Genomic DNA, 21,293 nt, shown 5'->3' with positions numbered 1-21,293 from the left:
TGTGAGAAGAGAAAAGAGTTGATCAGGTATGATTTCTTGAAGAACCATTAAGGCAACATGGAGTAAAGACAGGAGCTTTAGACTGGGGGAGGGTATATGTTCCAATGGCTATGGGGTTAGAGAGAAGAGGGTATGAACAAGAAAATACTTATGATGTACAGTCAATACTAATGAGTGACTAATGAGACTAGAGAGCAGAGGAAGAAATAAAAGGAGTTTTGAGAAGCACTCCTGGCTAGTCACCAAGGTACAATACATAGGAATGGTGCACAGCTTTTTGCTGGTGGAGGAGATGGCTCAAAAGTAGGGGCAGGTTCTGTTTTAGACATGTTGAGTATGAGGTACCTGGTGTATTCTGATGTCCAGTGCGGAGAATGATGTATCTAATTAAACAACATACAGTTGGAAATACGGGTCTGGAAAATGTTGGGTCGGTGATGTGGATTTGCAGCTGGTGATAGCTGAAGCAATGAGTGCTGGTATGGTGAGGAGAGAGAATTCTGAGAAGGGAACGCCAGAAGAATCAATGGCTCACTGTTTTCTGAAGAACTAGAAGGGGAAAGAAAGCAAAGAAACCAAACAAGGAAAGACTTTCAAGTAATACAGAAAAGGAGAAGAAAATGTCCCAGGATTTTGCAACAAGGAAGACACTGGGAAACTTAATGAGTCCTTTCAATAAAACAGGAGGGCAGTAGCCAAATAACAATGCTTTGAAGAATAAATAAGAAATGAGAACGTAGCAGCTTAAATGTGAACTATTATTTTGAGAAGTTTGGTTGCAAAAAAGGAGAGATTCGTTGGTAAACATTTTGTAACCATATGAAGGGCAGATTATTTTGCTCAATTTTGTCCCCTGTTCTGAATCACCTTAGAAAGTATGGGCCTTCATTTGAAATGGAAAGGACAATTAAGGCTCTATACTGATAATACAAAGATAGAAAAGAACCTATCATTGCAATATCAAATTTTACTGAACTGTCATTTCACTTCTGTTATTCCATGTGTACTTCTGAGTTACAAAGCTAATGGTGCTGCATTCTAATAATCACAGAAAAATGCAGAAAAAATTATTATTTTTCTAAAATATTAGTAGTCTCAGTGCTTTTTTTTAACTACTTATAATTCATATTTTAGCTAGGTAACTAAAGTTACACAATAGCTAGGTTAATGGCAAAGTTTCATTTCTTACTTCATGGTAGACAGTTGGTCTGATTCCCAGAGAATCCATGGCCCTCACATCCAGTTACTTTTTTTCCGCATTCATCAGGAGGTTTGTTTTCTACTCACTACATGGGGGTAGGGGTGGGAGGAGTTGTTACCTTGAGCTTCATGAACTTGAAATATCTTGAGGGGAAGATTAAAGGAGTATGAGAAGTCTGGCACCAAGGGAAGATTTGACTCAGACATTACAATGTAAGATTTGTTATTCAATGAGACAATGTTATATTAAATATTATTTTGAACCCCTGTGGTTTGGCACCCGTGGCCTCATTTGGCCTCCACATTTATTTGGCACTAACTTGCTGAACACAGACACTTTCTTTCATCTTTCATTATTATGAACATTTATTGACCATGGTTAGAGTGCTGCTTGCCATAAAACAAAGAAGTACTGGTTGTCCCTCCCCAGAGGGCTTACCACATTAACAAAGAAGGCAAGACATTACAGATTTAGGGTAGGAATGTGGAGGGCTGTCTGAGGTACAGTTTTAATATTCACTGCTGTACCTTAACTATCTTCTAGTGGAAGGCTTAGCAGGACATCCAGAAATAATGCTGGGAGGCAGATGAAGATTATTTAAACTAAGAAAGCAAAGAGAACAACACTGAGAAATGGGAACAAAAATTCAGTGGGAATAAAGGCCGTGAGCTAGAGAAAAAGGAAAACAGTGAGACAAACGTAAATTGTATCCCATGGAATCAATATATTAAGAATGGAATTTCTACATGTATCAAGGGGGCTTAAGAGGAAGAATTTAAAAGATCATGTTTTTTAGCCTTTGGACACAAAGTTTCTTCATCTTAAAGAATAATGAAAGTGGGGCACCTGGGTGGCTCAGTGGGTTAAAGCCTTTGCCTTCGGCTCAGGTCGTGATCTCGGGGTCCTGGGATTGAGCCCTGCATTGGGCTCCCTGCTCGGCAGGGAGCCTGCTTCCTCCTCTCTCTCTGCCTGCCTCTCTGCTTACTTGTGATCTCTGTCAAATAAATAAATAAAATCTTAAAAATAAAAAAAAAGAATAATGAAAGTGAAATACCATTGCCAAAGATAGGAAAAAGTGACTGGAGTGACTCTTATTCCTATGTAGCAGCCATTCCAGAAGATATGAAAATCACTTATTTCTGTTTGCCAAGGAACAGCTTCCAGATAGAACTCTTGGGATATGAGATTGTTAAATGTATTCTCAACTCACATAATATACAGACAATTCTTGCCCTATTCTGCCCATACAACATCACAACTCCCGTTATCTTGGCACCCTTGTTGTACTGGTCCTTCTTGCTCCCCTACCTTCAACAGGAGACTGTGGGTCTGAGGACTTCTCCCTGCTTTAGGGCCATTTGCATCAAAATTTACATGAAATCCACCTAACAAAACAAAGTGGGGAAAACTAATAATTGAGGAGGTGCTTACATGAGTGAAATACCACTCATTTGTTCATTCTCTGACAAGGGACAAAACAACATGTGCACCATCATGGAGTCCCTCTAACTTTATTGAGAGTACTTCTTCTTGAGCACATAGCCACTCTTCACAAAAGCAAGATGAACTTGTCTTAAGGGGTCAAAGAATAATGTTTATTTCCTTCCTCAAACAAAGTGATAGAAGCCACTCCCAAATCAGTGACCCTCAGTACAGAGAAACAAAGACAGATATCATAATCCCCATAAAAAGGGAGTTGGGTGAGGATAACTATAAAAGACTATCTGACTGAAACTCTGAAAAAACACTGCGAATGTTAAATGTTAAGTGTTGGATAATATCTATGTGGAAATAAAATGAAAATTAAGAAATACATGATTGAGATAAGTTAAAGAGACCTTAGAGGGTACAATAATGGATTTCAAATTTAGGCTCAATTTCTGTGTTTTCCTGGGAGAATCTGTTTTATGTGGAAAGCCCTAAAGGAGACTGATGTCACAGGTTTTTAGACCAAAATGTTTGCCAACTGATGTAGTTGTTGTAATCGGTAGACAATTGGTTTTCCCACTGAGGGAGGATGGGGGCAGGGATGAGCTCAGGAAACCATTCCCAAGCATGTTAATGCAAAGTTTCCTTTGCTGTAATCTGGGCAGTTTGGTCTGTCCATAAGGTAACATTATCCACATTTCATGACCACTTTCTGTTCACTGACCAGTGTCAATGTGTGGATATGTGTGTCACTGATGACCTGAATTATGTACTTGGCTGAATTACAAGTGGAGTCTACGTGAAATGTTTTATATAAAAGCAATGCCAGTAATTTTTGACCTTTCTGGATGGCTTCACAGGAAAGCCAAAACAAAAATCACTTTTAGTCAGTACAATTTTGCAAAATTTTCCCATAAGTGAAATGCCAAATTTGTCTGTACTTTCAAAAAAGCTTGCATAATTTCTTTTTCCTTTTTCAGTTTCAATGGGGGAAAAGGCTGTGAAGAAAAAAAAGTTTCCTTTTTTTTTAAAATCATGCATTCTTTTTTAGAATACAAAAACAAACCATGTATATTAACCATACATGTTATTACATTTTGGGCCTTGAAGTAACCACTAAAGTGGGAAACAAATATTATGGCAACTCTGTATAAAAATGTGGCTTCAACTGTGAATTTTTTTTTTAAAGCCTTAAATTACTTTTCATAATATCTTGGCCAAATAGGTTAGCACTGATACTCTGACTACATAAAACAGGAGTTCAAATGCTGGCTTCTCAAAAGCCACAGAGTGAAGGAGTCACAGGTAGAATTTCTTGTTCCTGTCCTGCCCAAGAGTTACTAGATAGAACAGTGGCCTTGGAGGAAGAAGGGTCTTTAGAGTAAAGTCACCAGGGACCCAGCTTCAAGGGTTGCTGCCTTGACCACACCTTGGGCTAAGTCTTTTGTTGTTCAGGCTTTAGTGAAGAACAAAGCACTTCTACCTCTCCTTTGGCTGAGGGAACTTCATAAAAAAAGATTTCCATCATCAACCCTTTCCCATTATGACAGGCCTATTTTGCAGATTGGCATCAAACAAAGTGACTGAAAAGTTGAGCCATATTCACCTTCTTGTTAACTGAGGGTATTAAAAAAATTAAAAAAAAATTTTTTTTTAAAGTTCATTTATTTAAGTAATTTCTATACCCAATGTGGGGCTCAAACTCATGACCCCAGGATAGAGAGTAGCATGCTCCTCCAACTGAGTCAGCCAGGCATCCCTATATGTGAGTACTTTTAAAGGCTTTTGTCAAAAACATCAAATCTTCTTTTCAGGGGCTTTGGCTATCTCCCTCATATATATATAAATGATAAGTACATTTATCTAAATTTTTAGTTAATTAGCTAGTTTGTATTGCATGCCATTCATTCAATCACTTGAGACCAACCAACTGCCAAAACAAAAAAACCCCAGCAACAACAATTAATTAAATGTGTGCTACATGCCAAGTACTATGGAAGACACTAGGTGAAGGAGGTAGATATGGTTTCCACCTGTATAAAACCCTAACTAATTTGTGCATGTGTAAAACAGAGACACCACTGCAGACTTTAAGGCTTGATACTGAAGCTTCTAAGGTACTAAGTAATCATGATGGATAGGGGAAAAAAGGCACCATTATGGTAAAATGACATAATAACTTGAAATGCTCATGAAAATAGAACATTCAGGAGAAATCAACAAACACATTAAACTAGAGTACTTTACTGGAGAATTCAATATCTTGCAACCATTGCCATTAGAATTTTTAGCTTCTTTGGTCTTAAATCTCAGCTTTTAAGACTCTCCCATAAAGTATGACACAATGGGTATAATGTTTTAAAAAATAAACTAAGTCTACTTAAAAAAATCTTATTTAGAAAGCCAGCAGTTTTAAATTTCATGCACACTAAACTATTGTTGTAGAATACATTGTACTCAAATGCAATCATTTCCTTTCCGTTTTCTGGCAAGGAGTTATATGTATTACATATTCTCAAGACTATGTCTTGCAAGTAGTAAAATAGGTGCCAGATCTCCATTTGACCTTTGTCATGGGTATCCGGTTCTTTATCAGAACAAAATGGAGACCTACCATAAACATTTACTTCAGTATCATAATTCTACAGAGTATCACAAGCGTTCATACACCCCCAGACCTAACATAGGATCTGGGAAGGGATGCAGAGAAATTAATTACCTCATAAAGGTACTGAACACAATTTAGGACTGTACACCAGAACCTAGCTTTCAACAGATGTCACAGAATCATACCTTGCCACTACACAATTCAGTGCTTTTCATATAGCACCATTTAATTATAGAGGTCAAAATTCAGATACAGTAATGACACTGTGTTTCGATTGCTGTTCTCTTCCAGAAAGCTGAGCCAAATTTTACAAATAATTTTGCATCTGTATTTGGGTAAGCAATTATTAGTGAGGTTATTACTCACAAAAGAATATTATACATGTTATAAAGCAGTTAAAGAGGAAACCTAACAAACACAGTGAGGGATGAAGCAGGAGCTTGGAGATAGGGGACTCTGGTCTATAGACTAGATCTGTAGATTTGGACAAATTCCATCTCTCCATTTCTCCAATCTTGTGTATAAAACAAATGGGACAGACCGCATGATATGTATTTCTCTTTCAGATCTAAATATCTGTGGTTATGTGATTGCTATAAGTAAGTACCTTTTACTTTAAGCCTATGATTCTAACTCATACTATCGAAGGAGGCCAGTGAGGATGACAGTGTCTTTACCAACTTCAAATCCAAGTCTGTATTTCCATTCTTAAAGGATATCTAGATTTAGGTACGCTGTACTACTTCTCAAATGTCACATATTCAAATTGAACCTAGTATCGCCTTTGCAAATCCAGGTCAGTTTATAATGTTTCTATTCCTGTTAATGCCACTACAAAGAATTGATCAATCAGATAACTACAAAAAAATTACAGAAGTCTCTGAATCCTGAATTTAAACTTGAAAAGACCTAACAACCTAGACCAACCTTCTGATTTTTGAATTGAGAACAGTGAGGCCCATCAAGTCCTAGATAAGAAATCACAAAATCTTGCTGCTAAATAGTAAAACCAGACCAAAAGCTAGCTCTCCTGATAGCATATTTGGTGCTATTCTCCCTAGAATCATTACTATATGCTGAAGTTTTGTGCTTGGTGTTGTAGGGGGTGGTCCAGAAGAATTTTAAGACATAATAATAATATAGTTGAAAAGACCAGATACAAATAATATGCAGATGATTAAAAGAAAACTGAAGTGTTCATTCTGTGGTACTGACACTACTGTTGCAGTATTACGGAAAGTCAGACAAAAAGGGTATTAAGGACTATAGCTATTCAACAGCCAGCTTAGCCCTAGGAGAATGGAGGGCATACAGTGAACACTGGATAAACATCTAACGGGCTCACAGCTACTAGTTTAATAGCCCTACAGAACAGGAAGCCAAAGACTGAATGTGGAAAGGTGACCTCAAACTTGTGTTCCACCTGACTATAAAATACAAAGAGAAAGAAGAGTCATCACACCATGTCAAAATGGAAATTTTTGCCTCATAAATGGAAATTAAGGTGGAACATTAGAATGAAACTGTATCCTGCATTTGCAACTTGCAGGTAAATTTTCCTGGCAAGTGTATTATTCTCTCATGAGAAGATAAAGCCAAACAGCCAGCTATGAGGATGGAGATGCCTGGCATAAATGAGTAAACGAGAAGTAAATATCACTGCACAAAAAAGCATTTTCTTAGAAGGGTGTAGGCTATTGGAGTTAAAAAGTACAGACTCTGCAGTCAGAATAACAAAAGTCTAAGACATGGTCCCATCCTCTCACTAGCTTTTTGACCCCCAACAAAGTACTTAACCTATTTAATCTCAGTTTCACTATCTGTTAAAAACATGATAAGCATATCTTATAAGTTCTTTGAATTACTAAATTATAAAATGCATAAAAGTGCTAAGTATGGTGTCTAACACACAGGAAGCACTCAGTAAGCACTAGCATCTTTCTTCACATTTGCCTTTCTTTAAAGGTAGTTTTTTTACATACTTGGTGACACACTGGGCATTTTTCAGATTTCCAGGGAAGCATTTAATTAGATCGTATACTGACTGGGGGGGGTAAGGACGTGATGATGAATAGGAGCTTTCAAGGGGTCATACACTTCAGCATAGGAGGGACAGACAATAAAACAGTGCAGTGTTGTGTTATAGGCACGATGACAACAGAGAACACTGAGGCTGCACAAAGGAGGGATCACTCTCTAGGGCTGCTCATGCCTTCTTTCCTTCAGAGTAGAGGTATTACTAAACTGCCTAATGATCTAATACTGTAACACTGAACAGAGCAATACAGTGCTCAAGGAAACATTTTTCCTTTTAAACTACAGAGACCTATCTCCCCGTTTTGGAAATCATTTTAATTAGAAAAAACAGAAATGTTAATGCAGTGGTATCATGAAGAGGACACGCTAGCATATATATGAAATTAAGACTCATGCAATATGGAGGTTTTTAAGTGCATCAGATTCCACTGCTCCTCTGGCCTGCCAATGTCACAAGATCCCCCACACAATCACATCTTCTGGCCTAAAATGATTGTGAAGAATCAAATATTTCCACTATTAGGTAAGGGGCCTACATTTGATTTATTTTGTTCACAGTTTCTCCTGCAAGGTCCAGAGTATGGAGAAGTACAATAAATATTTGTTGAATAAGTGACTGAAATGTAAGAGAAGTTGTTAAACTTTAATCTATTATTTTATATTAATATCTTATCATAAATTAGCTTCTGGATTAATTCTCTTCACTTAGTCCAGCTTTGGAGAATAGTATATGTATATTACAAAAGTCGATCTTGATAGGTGACGAAGAACAAGCTTGAGAGCTTTGGGGTGGTCCCTGTGAGAGCAGATATAAAAGAAGGCAGGTCCTTTATCAAGGCACTGGAAGAAAGAAAGATCCCAAAAGGGGATTTTAAAGTTGAAGAACAGTGGAAAAATTAACCACAAAAAAGCTAAAAACAACTCTCTCAAATCATATTTTTCACAGTTGTTGTACCCTATTTCTATTCACTAAAACATTATGAACATCCTCCTAAATCACTACTTCTCTACACCATAATTTTTAAGAGCATGACTTCTGCTATATCATACAGATGTAATCTATTTAACAAATTCCCTACTGTAGGCATTTAGATACCTTCCACATTTTCACTTTTATAAGGAAGTGACAGCCTCATACTTCAACTAATTTTTACACCTTCTTAATTGTTGCCTTAGAATAATAAATCCTTAGATGTGGGTCAAAAGTTATGAACCTTTTAGGGATTTTGAAAACTGTAGCTAATGTGTCCTCTATAAATAGATTGTTTATATTATTACTAGCAATGCAGGAGTGTACCCATTTCTTATTTTGTAACTTTGCCTGGGACTAATCTTGAATCTGACCTCATTTTAAACCTGACTTGATGTTAAAAAGTATGTAAAGTGGATTTTTTTTTTTATTAAAGATTTTTTTTTTTTTTTTTTTTTTTTTTATTAGAGAGAGAGAGAGAGAATGAGAGCACAGGCAGACAGAGTGGCAGGCAGAGGCAGAGGGCGAAGCAGGCTCCCTGCCGAACAAGGGGCCTGATGCGGGACTCGATCCCAGGACGCCGGGATCATGACCTGAGCCGAAGGCAGCCGCCCAACCAACTGAGCCACCCAGGCGTCCCTGTAAAGTGGATGTTAGTAATATGGATCAGATTTTCCCACTGACTTGGGTTTTCCGAGATACGTTACTTCTGAAGGAAAAAATTCTAATATATCATCAAAAACACAAACCTAACATTTTTCTTGAAATAGTATTTTGCTGTTGTCAATATAATTTCAGTATATTTCCTCCTCCCTATCAAATTCAGGTTTGGACTTCCCAAGACTGTTTGGGTTTCTGTTTGCTTCTTCTCTAAAAGTCTGAACCCTCCTCTTTCCATACAATCCCATGCCAGCCAAGCTTTCGAGTCCAAATCCAGGATCCTGGCAATAGTTTATAACACGGTACTGACCTTTCATGGTCCTGACAAGTTTGATTTGTTCAACATCATGGAATCCAAAATTCATTTTGTCAAATTCCACCTCTGAAAATTCAGTTGATTCGAAGTGTTTGAGAATTTCATGCCAATTTCTCCTATTTAACTCAATTTCTACTTGCAAATTCTTGCTTCCTCACATTTCCTATTTATCATGCACATATATTTATGCCCACAGCATTTTCCCATTTGTTTCAATGAATTTCCCAGTAACAGCTTAAAATACTTGAGGTGCCTGAAAACAAGTAATTTATATTTCTTCAGATGTTTCAGAAGCAGTGCCTGAGTGGCTTGGTCGGTTAAGTGTCTCTCTTGATTTCCGATCAGGTCATGATCCCAGGGTTTTGGGATTGAGCCCCCATCTGGCCCCTTATCAGGCTCCGTACTCAGTGCAGAGTCTGCTTGGGATTCTCCCTCTCCTTCTGCACTTCCCCCTACTTGAGCACTTGCTCTCTCTTTCAATATATAAAATTAAAAAAAAAAAAAAGGAAAAAACAATGTTTCAGAAGAAACATGTTAGTGAAATTTATGAGGACATTATGTGTTTTCTCAAAAATAAGTAATTTCTAATTTACAGTTTTGTCACTTTCTGTCATGCATTTAAAAAAAAAAAAATGGGGAGGAGCAGAGGGAGAGAGAAAATCTGAAGCAGGGGTTGATCTCATAACCCCGAGATCATGACCTGAGTGGAAATCAAGAGTCGGACACTTAACCAACCTAGTCATCCAGGCGCCCCATATCATGCATTTTTGTTTTTGGTGTTAACTAAATATGACATTCAAGACTTGTCATGCCATAACAAACAGTGGAATATATATAGTTAAAGAACAATATAGAAAAAAGAAGCACATGTGGGTGCAACAACACTGTTTAGTAGACATACTCTTCAAAGATATCAGAGATCTCAAAACTGAATATTTACCAGTAGTGTCAACAGTGAGGATCCAATATAAATGACAATTAAAGAGAAAAAAAAAAACCAAAAAAACATTTCCCTGTGAAGCACATCTGTCATTTGCTTTATGTCAAATTACTTATTTTCTAAACAGATTTTCTGACTAATGAAATCTCCAGCTAATAATCTATCCAAGAACATGCCAGTTTTTCGATAGCCATACCTTCAAACATGATACTTTAAGCTGTTAGGACAGCATTTTGATTAAATGAATGGTCTTTTTATGTGTTTATTTGTGGAGACCCAGATGGAGAACTCCCGTGGCCTCTTCATGCAGAAGAATTCAGTGGCTTATTCTCACCATTCCTTTGAGGGCTAAGATTTTTATCAATAAACAAAGTAAGAGGCACAGAATAACAAAAATGTTGGAAGGAAAAAAAATCACTCCTTAATTTTCATCTGTGTTGAATTCTAAATGAGTCATGCCTCAATAATAACAAAGCAGAGCAAATCAGATAAAACTTCATCACAAAAAACCTCTGGATGGCAGGAATTAATTCTAAACTGGAAGAGTTTAATCTTGAAACATGCTTCCCTGTCTCCTCTAAATAGGCCTGTATTTTTTCAGACTAATTTTATTTTGTTTGTTAGGGAAACATGAGGGGCAGTCACTTAGTTCCCACTTTCAATTCCAGAAAGAAATCTCAGAAATCCAAGGAGATTTGTGGTTTCAGAACAAACTTTTCTTGCACCATGGCTGAGCACTCATAAGCCACCAAATCGTGAAAGGACTCCCCAAAAGTTGGTTTCTTTGTAGTTCAGATATATATCAAAGATGGGGATATGGGGGGAGTATAAAGATACCAACATAGAGTATAAAGATACCAACATATTCAATCAAATGAATCCATATTCTAAAATGTTTTAGAAACAATGTTCAAATTCTGCTTTTATTGAATTGAAGATAGCCCAAATTTCCTCACAGATGCTACATTTATTAATAATTACTTTCATTTAAAATATAACCGAGGGGCGCCTGGGTGGTTTAGTGGGTTAAAACCTCTGCCTTTGGCGCAGGTCATGATCCCAGGGTCCTGGGATCAAGCTCCACATAGAGCTCTCTGCTCAGCAGGGAGCCTGCTTCCCTTCCTCTCTCTCTGCCTGCCTCTCTGCCTACTTGTAATCTCTGTCAAATAAATAGATAAAATCTTAAAAAATATATATAATGGAAACATAAAAGTGTAAGGGGTGGGGTGCAGTCCTCAACTTCAAATGTCTTCAGGGGCCATCTGGGTAAGATAAATGAGAGGAACAGGCTGGATATACACAACAGGGAATGGCGGAGACCTTGAAAACCTGCAAAGCTCAAGTCCATCTAGTCGGCTTTCTGAATAATCACTTCAATATCACCAATAAATAAGAAACAGGCCCTAGAACATGGTTGATCCAGAAACGGAGAAGCCAGATTTAAGAAGTCCAGCTTTGGAGAAGAGGATATATATGATGAGGAAAGAGGACAAATGTTCTTTGCATCCTATAACAGCAGATCTATATTAAATCAGAAGGATAAGCACTGGACACAATACATATGTGATGAAGAAGCCTGTTTATCATGGCTTCTTGTCTGTCTTCTCCCCACTTATACACTTCTGTAAGGAGAGCAGAGACATCTTGTTTTGTTTATCTCTGTAGCCTTAGCCCCTCACAGAGAGTGCCCAATTGGTATGTACAGAATAAATAAATGTATTACTCTCTCTAAACATACCCACGAACATGAACACTGTAATTGGTAGCAGCAGCTATGGGGACTTCGAAGGAGCTCTTATTTTTAGTGAAGACCTCTCCCAAAGATCCCCTGCTCTTTGGTGGCAAGAAGAGAAATGTGTTATTCTTCTTCATGCTTCTAAATGTTTTGATATTGACCCATAGATAGGAACTTCCTTGCACCTTTTCTACATGGCCGAATGAATACGGAAACATTAAATTTCTTCAAAATCAAATACATATATATACGTAAATGCATTTTAAAACCCCAAAACAATAAAATGACAACACAGGGTTATAACCAGCAAAATCAATATTGTGAGGATTCTGTGTAACAAACAGCCTGGTTCCATTAACAAATGCTTTAAATAATGTATAAGGGGAAATTACCAAGGGGAAGTTTATAAGTTAAAAATTTAGACATTTCCATAAAGCGTAATGGATGATCTTACTTGAGTTTCGATTTGAAGACACTATAGAAGGGGGTGGAGAGAATCAGGAAAATTTGAACCCTGGAATATTTCAGAATATGAAAGAATTATTTCTAATGTTAGGTGTGTTAATGGTGTTGTGATGTGTATTTTAAAAAATCATTATTTTTTAGAGATATAGTCTGAAAATATTTTAAAATGAAATGATAGAATGTTTGGGATTTACTTCAAAATAATTTAAAGTGGGGAACACAGCGTAGGGGAGGAAAATAATTTTCTCTCTATACTTCTGAGTTCTTAGCTGAGACCCTCTGTAATAAAAGACAGGTTAACAAGAGAACAAACAAACTGAAGTTTATTAACATGTATACCTCAAGTACATACATGGGAAATAACCAGGGAAAAATAAGTAACTCTACAAGAAGAATTAAGCTGGATCCTTAAATACCATCTTCAGCTAAAAGCAAAAGACCCGGTGGGTTGGGGGAGGAGCAGCTTGTTAAGGACATTACCAGAAAAAGCAAGGGTAAGGTCTGTTATGCAGATTTAAGTTGGTGCCTACTCCACTGGGAAGACTGTCTTGTAATTTAGTCATCCTTCTTGTCCTGGTACTGAGAGCAAGATACCCTTACAGAGAGTCCCTCCATAAGTGTAAATTTCTCTTACAAAAGGTTAACTCTACTCTTATCTTCAGAACTTCTGCATCTGCTGTTTCTCAAAATAATCAATTCAAAATAGTTCTTATGCCAAAGAGGCATATTTTGGAATGGCATATTCTGCTACCCTTCAGTAGGGTGGTACGGAAGAAACAAGACAGGCCAGGAGTTGATAGTTGTTGAAGCTACATGAGGAACACGTGGGGGTTCATTATACTATTATCTCTAATTTCATATGTGTTTGAAATAACTAAAAACCAAACAGATGAAAAAGTAATATATGAAAATAGAAAATTTAAATGAACAGAAAAGTATAAAATAAAAATTAAAACCTTCCTCTCATTTTACTTCCTACTCCCCAAAGTAATCCATAGTTAAGTTTCCTGTGCATTTTTCTAAAAAATTATTGTAAGCCTGTATCAGCAATTCATGAAGAGAGATCATACCATATTCTTCCTATCTTTTTTTTTGGCTGCATATTATTTCATTTTATAGATGCAGTTCATTTAGCCAGGCCCCATATATGGACTTTAGATTATATTCCCCTTTTTTGGGCTATTAAACATTGTCCAATGAATTGACTCTCAATGACTTCAGATGCCTCTTAATTCCAAACTTCTTTCAGAGGTAAGTCAGTCATTGGTAACTTTGTGTTTTTGTTTTTTGAATAGTAAGGAATTAAAACCCACAAGAAAAGAAGCCTTTATGCAGGACCCTAAAGACATCACAGAAGACTGTAGTGGTGGTGGGAGGAGGGGGGCAGCACTGAGACACTTGTAGAGTCAGGTTTACAGATCCCACCCAAGTACTTGTTAGCACCTTCCCCAGAGGCCTTCGGATCTCCTAGCAGAACAAGGCTGTAAAAGCAACAGAAGCAGGGATTTGATCCAAGAGCAGCAGTTCCTGCAGTTCAAATGAAATTTATACTAATCTGCAGCAGTCGCCCGATGAAGTGAACAAAATGACCCCTGAAGAATCAAAGCAGCATACACTTTCTTTATGCTTTCCCAAATACAAGGGATTATGCTTATTTGGATAGGGGACTGACACTGAGGTGATGGATATGATCCACGAACTACAAACTGTCCCTAAACATCTTCTGGAGAATCAGAAATAAAGCAAAATAAAAGGTAAAATTATATGAACCTGCCAGTCATTGTCCATCTATGGCCACTTTCTTCTTTCAGACAAAATCATATGGGTAACTTTTTTTCTAAACTACTCCAAAATTTATAGTAAGACTATAGATCTTAACATATAGTAGTTTTAATATGCTAACACAGTTGATAGATGAAATAGTTTGTCTTCAAAATATAAAATTAAGATAGAATATATAAACATATGAAGAAGCACATAAAATCATCACAGAAGGGGTGCCTGGCTGGCTAAGTCAGTATAATGGACGACTCCTGATCTTGGAGTTGTAAGTTCGAGTCCCATATTAGGTGTAGAAATTACTTAAAAATAAAATCTTTAAAAAAAAACATCATAAAGGGGCACCTGGGTGGCTCAGTGGGTTAAGGCCTCTGCCTTTGGCTCAGGTCATGATCCCGGGGTCCTGGGATCGAGCCCCACATCAGGCTCTCTGCTCAGCAGGGAGCCTGCTTCCTCCTCTCTCTCTGCCTCTACTTGTGATCTCTGTCAAATAAATAAATAAAAATGTTAAAAAAAAACACCATCATAAGAACTTAGATCTAGGCATGAATAAAATAGCTAATATACAATCCTACAAAATAAAAACTAGTGTTTTCCCTTTTAGGAGAGATGAACAATCTGATCATCTTTTGCTTTGGAAATTAAACTAACACAATGATAATAATAATAATAATAATAATTAGATCTTAAGAAATCCACTAAGAAATCTACTAGAACTAATAAATGAGCTCAGCAAAATCACAGTATACAAGATTGATATACAAAAATCATTTATATTTCTGTACAGTAGCAACAAGTAAACTAAAAGTTTAATTAAAAAACAATTCCATTGCTGCTACAATAGCAGCAAAAAGAAAAAAAACACCTGGGAATAAATTAAATAAAAGCAGTGTAAGACTTGAACTTTTAAACTATAAAACAACATTGACAGAAATTAAAAACCTAATAAATGGCAAGACATCCCATATTTATGGATCAAAACTCTTCATACTGTAAAGATGGTAATAACCACCCCCCCCCCTGCTGAGACTGATCTAGAGATTGAACACAATCCCTATCAGACAAGTCACATCCTTTCAGTTTTGTTCAGACATAAAAAGGATAAAACTGTTAATGATAATGGATATTTCTCATGAGATACAGGTTAGCTGTTTTATTAAAACTTTACAGAGGAAGGTCCTTTAATGCCAAATCATACTCAGGAACCAAAGGACAGGGACTTGGAAATAGGCTACTGGGGATATTCCAAAGGGAAATGATTATTTTTTGTGGGGGGAAAAAAAAGGAGAAGAGCATTTTTTTCTATACGAGAAAAAGGAAAAAAGGGGGAATCTGTAATCTGTTCATTCACTCATCGACATTCACGTAACCTAATACTATGCATGAAACTAAGAACTGGGAACAAAAATAAAGAGTAAGATATAGATCCTATCTTTGATGCACCAGTAGAAAATATAAATGTATGAGGTAGTTAAATGTGGGCTGCAACTGAAGCATATACAGAATACTCATGGATCCCGTCTGAGGCATGGATTAGTTCTTCATGGAGGGAATGGGAAGGTGTCCCATCAGGGAGCAATTAACTTGATGTCAGAGTAGACTTTCATCAGGCAGAGAAGAGGGGAAAGGATATTTCAGGCAGAAAATTGCACCCACAAGTACAAAGGAATGAAAAAGACAAGTCTGGAATTAAGTCTCTGTTGAGGTGAGGGCTAGGTTGCGCAGACCATGTGCCATTATCCTAAGTTTCCTCATTATCCCAAGTTTCCTCTTTCTTCTGAGACCAAAAGAAATGTGTTGCACAGAAAAATCTCAACCCACCATCGGGAATTTGTCAGAGCATCCACAGCATACACAAAGCATTATGTTAGGTATGTCCAGAGTCAAATTTGGAAAGAGCATAACAATAATAATATTAACAACAATCAGAGAACTACAACTATAAGCAAAACACCAAAGGGGATAAGGTCTTCAGAAATGGATTCCTTGTTTTCTATTACTGTACAACTTCCTAATAAAGACTTAGCAAAATTCACAGCAAAATGGGATTGGAGAAGTGTGTGTCCTAATCTCTTAGGTATTAAGTATGCTACCTAATCTCTTTTGCCTGGCTTAAAATTGGTTAATTACAGCAACGCATAAACAAATGGCAATGAGATAGAACTACCTGGAAAAGAGAAAGGAACAGGAGTGTCTATTTATTTTGACTGTACCCTGAACTCTGCCAAGAAGACATTCCAATCTCCATCCCTTTATCCTTGAAAAGATATTCAGCAAACCTTTCATAGAGAATATCATCATCTTAGAGAATATCACTCTTTGGCCATCTTTGGAATAGCCCCCAAATTTGTTGAACAAACTTGATAAAAAAAAAGGTAACTTGAGTTCTGTACAGATGTTTTAATCCTCAAAATGGGCATAAATATTCTTGCTATCTACCTTCCTTGCACAAGGGGTAACTGAAAAGAATGTGAGTAACTATTTGGGCAAAGAATTTGTGATCTAACAATTAAAAGTGAGATACAAACCCAATAAAATATTTATTTACATATGGAGATAATATCTAGAATTCCAGAGCATTGCTTTTATTAATTGAAGGACAAAGTACTAATATTTCCCAGATTACCTTTAAAAATGATTTCCTTTAAGAGTGGGAAGGGGTGCCATTTATGACAACATGAAGGTATTATGCTAAGTGAAATAAATCAGACAGAGAAAGACAAATACCACACGTTCACCTACATGTGTAATCTAAAACACAAAACAAAACAAAACCAAACTCAGAGTCATAGATACAGAGAACAGATTGGTTGGTTGGGGGTTAGAGATCAAGAAGGGGATCAGGAAGTATAAACTTCCAATTATAAAATAAGTAAGTCATGGAGATGTAACATACAGGATGAAGGAATATAGTCAATAATACTGTATTAACTTTATACAGTGATGGGTGGTAACTAGACTTATTAAAGTTATCATTTTACAATGTATACAAAAGTTAAATCACTACATTGTACACCTGAAACCAAGCTAACATTGTATGTTAATTATACTTCAACTTTAAAAAAAGTAAATAGACAAATTAGGGAAGAAGACCAAAGTTCAAAGTAAAATAACAGTGGCACAGGTATTGGATACAGTAGTATGCTTATGCCACCTCACCCAGCACTTAACAACTGTGAAGACATGTGTTTGTTTCTTTTGAAAGTTCTTAGTGATAGGAAGATTTATTGGTGAAATGAAACACTTCACCTCTTAAAAGCTTACAGAACTGTTTTTGTTGCATTAGTCTCACCAGAATTCTGAATGTGTTTGCATTCTATCAGTCGACAGTGTGAGTCAGCCTGTCCCAAACCGGTTCTCTAACCAGAAAACTGAGAAGTTTGATGACACATTTAGGTAAACATGCTCACTGGATGAAGTTATTTAGAATTTTATAGCTTTTTAATCCTCTCTAAGCCTCTGAAATCCATACAGGTTTTTAGAGAAGATTTAAATTCATATGAGTCAAAGAGTAGAAATTATATGTAAACCAATGCTATTAAGAATTCCATGAGTTCCTAATAACTAAGAACGTCTAATACTTGAAAGAGCAATGAGGGTAATCTGATCCCAAAATGAGACCCTTAACTGTTAACTAATCAACCTTACTTCTAATTGAAATTTCAGCTCTGAATACTCTTGTTGCCCCAACAACTGAAATTTCTCATCCATTCCAGTCAGATGACGACAGCTCTTCCTTGACAATGATAAATGAACTCTGACTGTGAATGGTTCACTAAAGTGTAAGACTTGTAGACCACGACTCTCATCACCTACTCTCCAGGCTATTTGAGAATTCAATAGACAGTGGAATGCAAATGTCATAAAAAAGTGAGTCAAAGTTACTTAAATTAACTAGAACTGATAGCAGCTATAATAGCTAACTAAAACTTGCAGAATTATGGACTTTTTAATCCATGCAGGTGAAAGACATACAACACACAGACCCAAAGATTATTTATTCCTTTTTTGACACTCTATTCTCAGTAATAGTATTACTTCTTTATGCAAAGAAGACTCTTCAGGTGAATCTACCCATTCTCTTGCCCTGGTGAGTTTCTGCTTTACTTAAAATAAACCTTACGCCTGCCATGAAAGAGTATTTCTGCCCCAAAGTTAAACTTTTTATTATTTACTATTACCTTTGGGAGTAAATTCGTAACAAATAGCTAAGGTACAAGGGACTGGCTCTAAAACCTTTGGATACAATGATTCTTCCCATTCCCAGTTCCTCCCTCCTGCCCCAAGCATTCCACATCACTCTTCCTTGAATATATGAAACACAACACACATCAAAACTCACTTTATTTTGTAGGTAGCACCACCAAACCCTAGCTCAGATTAGCTCTGTTCCATTTTCATATGTTTAAGCAGATAGAGAATTTTATAAGGAGAGACCAGAACTTAAAAGCTGGCTCTTTGCATTTTTATCCACAGTCTCAATTCTAGTCCCTAAATTATGACATGTTATCTAATTGTTTGAGAAATACTGCAATAGAACATTCAGTTCTTAAATTTTCCAGGTAAGCATCTTTTGGTAATATTCACACACCACACACACACACACACACACACGGGTGTGCACATACAAACACAGAGTAATAGTCCCTCAGTATTTAAAAAAAAGAAAAAGCATAGAATGGCTACTTGGTGAATTATTAAGGAAGAGGAACTGGGATCAGAGAAGCCCATACAGAACTTTAAACACCTAAAACTGAGAACTCATTAAGAGAAAGACCACACACCCATACACATGAATCATTTCTTTGTAGACAGGAGATTCTATTTTGTATGCGCTATACAAAAACAACACAAAGAAAGATCGCTTATTTTTTGTTAAATATTTATTTATTTATTTGAGGGGGTAGGGACAGAGGAAGAGAGAGAGAGAATCTCAAGCAGAGCCCCCAATGAGTGTGGAGCCAGCCTCAGGGCTTGATCCCATGACCCACAAGATCATGACCCCAGCCAAAACCAAGAGCTGGACACCCAACCAACTGAGTCACCCAGGTGCCCCAAGATCCCTTATAAAGAACCTGATAATTAGTGGTAATAATATTAGTAATGATAGTTACATTTTACTGAATGTTTACTGTCAAACACTGTGCTAAGCATATTAAATGGATTATCTCATTTAATCCTCATAACATTGTTTGAATGTAGGTCCTGTTATCAAACTGAACCTTAAAGACACTATGTAACTTTCCCAAAGTACAAAGAAGAATTAGGATTCAGGTCTTTCTGACTTCTCCTCCACTGGTTCCCCAAATTAAGTAAGTTATCATTAGCGTTGCTGGGGAAACTATTTAAAAGTGCAGATTTCTGGTTCCAACCTCAAATATACTGATCAAAATCTCCCACTGTTGTATTTGAAGGTAGGAACACAATGGCATCTCAAATATGGTTCAAATGTTCTCTAAAGATGCCAAGCGAATCTGAGTGAAGCCAGTTGTCACACAGTTGTCTAAGTCAAATCATTTGCTTCAAATAGAAAATAGCATCTCTTTTTCCATCTAAGTCTTTTCTCACTGTATAGCAGTCAGAAAGGGCCTATATGCTAAAAGGTCAAATGAGGTCATGGTCATACTATGTCAGTAATTAGTACCAAGATACCCAGGTACATAAGCTGTGTTACAGAAGATGAAAGTGATACAGCACAACCAATCTGCTGATTAAGAACTGCTGAGTCAGAACGTCATTGCAGAGAAGGCACAGAGCCCATGTAGAGAGAAATTCTCAGGCTATACTCACTGCATGACCTGATTAACATTTCTTAACACGAAATATATAGTTTTACCTTCTGAAAAATTCACTTATCATCTAGTTTATTTATTCATTTATTTCAAAATGCTTACCAAGTGCCTATCACAGGCAAAGCAGTAGACCAAAGAAATGTTCCCTGTCCTCAGGAGCAGAAAAACATGCAGGCAGTAGGGGAGGAAAAAAAAAAGGTGAATACTAATTAGGGGATCAGGAATGGCTTGAAGGAAAAGGTAGCATCTGAGCTATCTTTATTATTTAAATAATTTAAAAATATTATTTTAATAAACTTAAATGAGTTCTGTTCTGTGGGATCATTCAGAGTACTGTCTTCATCTACATGATCAGAGTTGAAATTCTATTATGTCTATGTTACAGTACATGGTGGGGATGAAGAGGGTGAAGGGAAGGATAAAATACATGAAAGATAACTTGTTTTCAAGATGGAGATGACCATTTCTTCTAGTTATATTCTACTGATCTAATCCAAACTCACATAGCCAGTTCCCAATACAGGGCAAGCCAGAAATGACTGGATGAACAGCCATATATGCCCAGGAAAAAAAGAGCCAATTGATGTTTCAAAGACAACTAACAGCCTGTCACAATCTTACCACAACTCACTTAACCTCTCTGAGCCTCAGTTTATTTTCACAATCTTAAAGAAGGTAAAGATTTCTTGAAAAGGACAGAAAAATCAACAATCATAAAAGATTAACAAACTGTACCTTATTAAAATTAATAACTTCCATTAATCAAAATGCAACAACAATCAGATGAAAGGGCAAGACACAAATTGGGAGAAGATATGTGCATATGTACAAACAACAAAAGACCGACATTCAGAATATATAAAGAACTCTGAATCAATAAAAAAAAACAACAACTGACAACCCAATATAAAAAAGAAAAAGACTTAGAGACATTTCATATTGGGGCACCTAGGTGGCTTAGTTGGTTAAGCACCTGCCTTTGGCTCAGGTCATGATCCCAGAGTCCTGGGGCTGAGACCCATCTCTGCTTCTCCTTCCCCTCCCCACTGGTTTGTGATCTCTGTCGCGATCTCTGTCTCTCTCAAATAAATAAAATCTTAAAAAAAAAAAAAAGAGAGACATTTCATGATAGAGGGTACCCAAATAAGCATCTGAAAAGTTCAATGTTATTAGTCATCACAAAAATGCAAATTAAAACTATAATGAGATACAGCCCTACCAGAAAGGCTAAAACTAAAAGGACAATACCAAGTGATGAGGAAGTGGAGCAAGTGGAATTTGCATGTATTTTTGTTGGCAATATAAAATTCCATTTATATGAAACTGAATTTCCATTAATATGAGAATCTATTTACATGAAGT

The 21,293-nt window shown here is 36.7% G+C and overlaps 2 protein-coding genes across 4 annotated transcripts in view; one reads left to right on the top strand and one right to left on the bottom strand.

Moving 5' to 3' along the window:
* Window positions 1-21,293, bottom strand: part of CMSS1 (cms1 ribosomal small subunit homolog) — a 382,791-nt gene that overhangs the window by 268,426 nt on the left and 93,072 nt on the right. The window lies entirely within an intron of this gene.
* The window catches only part of FILIP1L (filamin A interacting protein 1 like), a 301,593-nt gene that overhangs the window by 196,177 nt on the left and 84,123 nt on the right, over window positions 1-21,293 (top strand). The gene's annotated exons all lie outside the window — the stretch shown is intronic.

Source organism: Martes martes (genome assembly GCF_963455335.1).
Source record: "Martes martes genome assembly, chromosome: 1".
Taxonomy (NCBI): Eukaryota; Metazoa; Chordata; class Mammalia; order Carnivora; family Mustelidae; genus Martes; species Martes martes.
The sequence above is the reverse complement of the archived record's forward strand: the minus strand, read 5'-3'. Positions and strand labels throughout refer to the sequence as shown.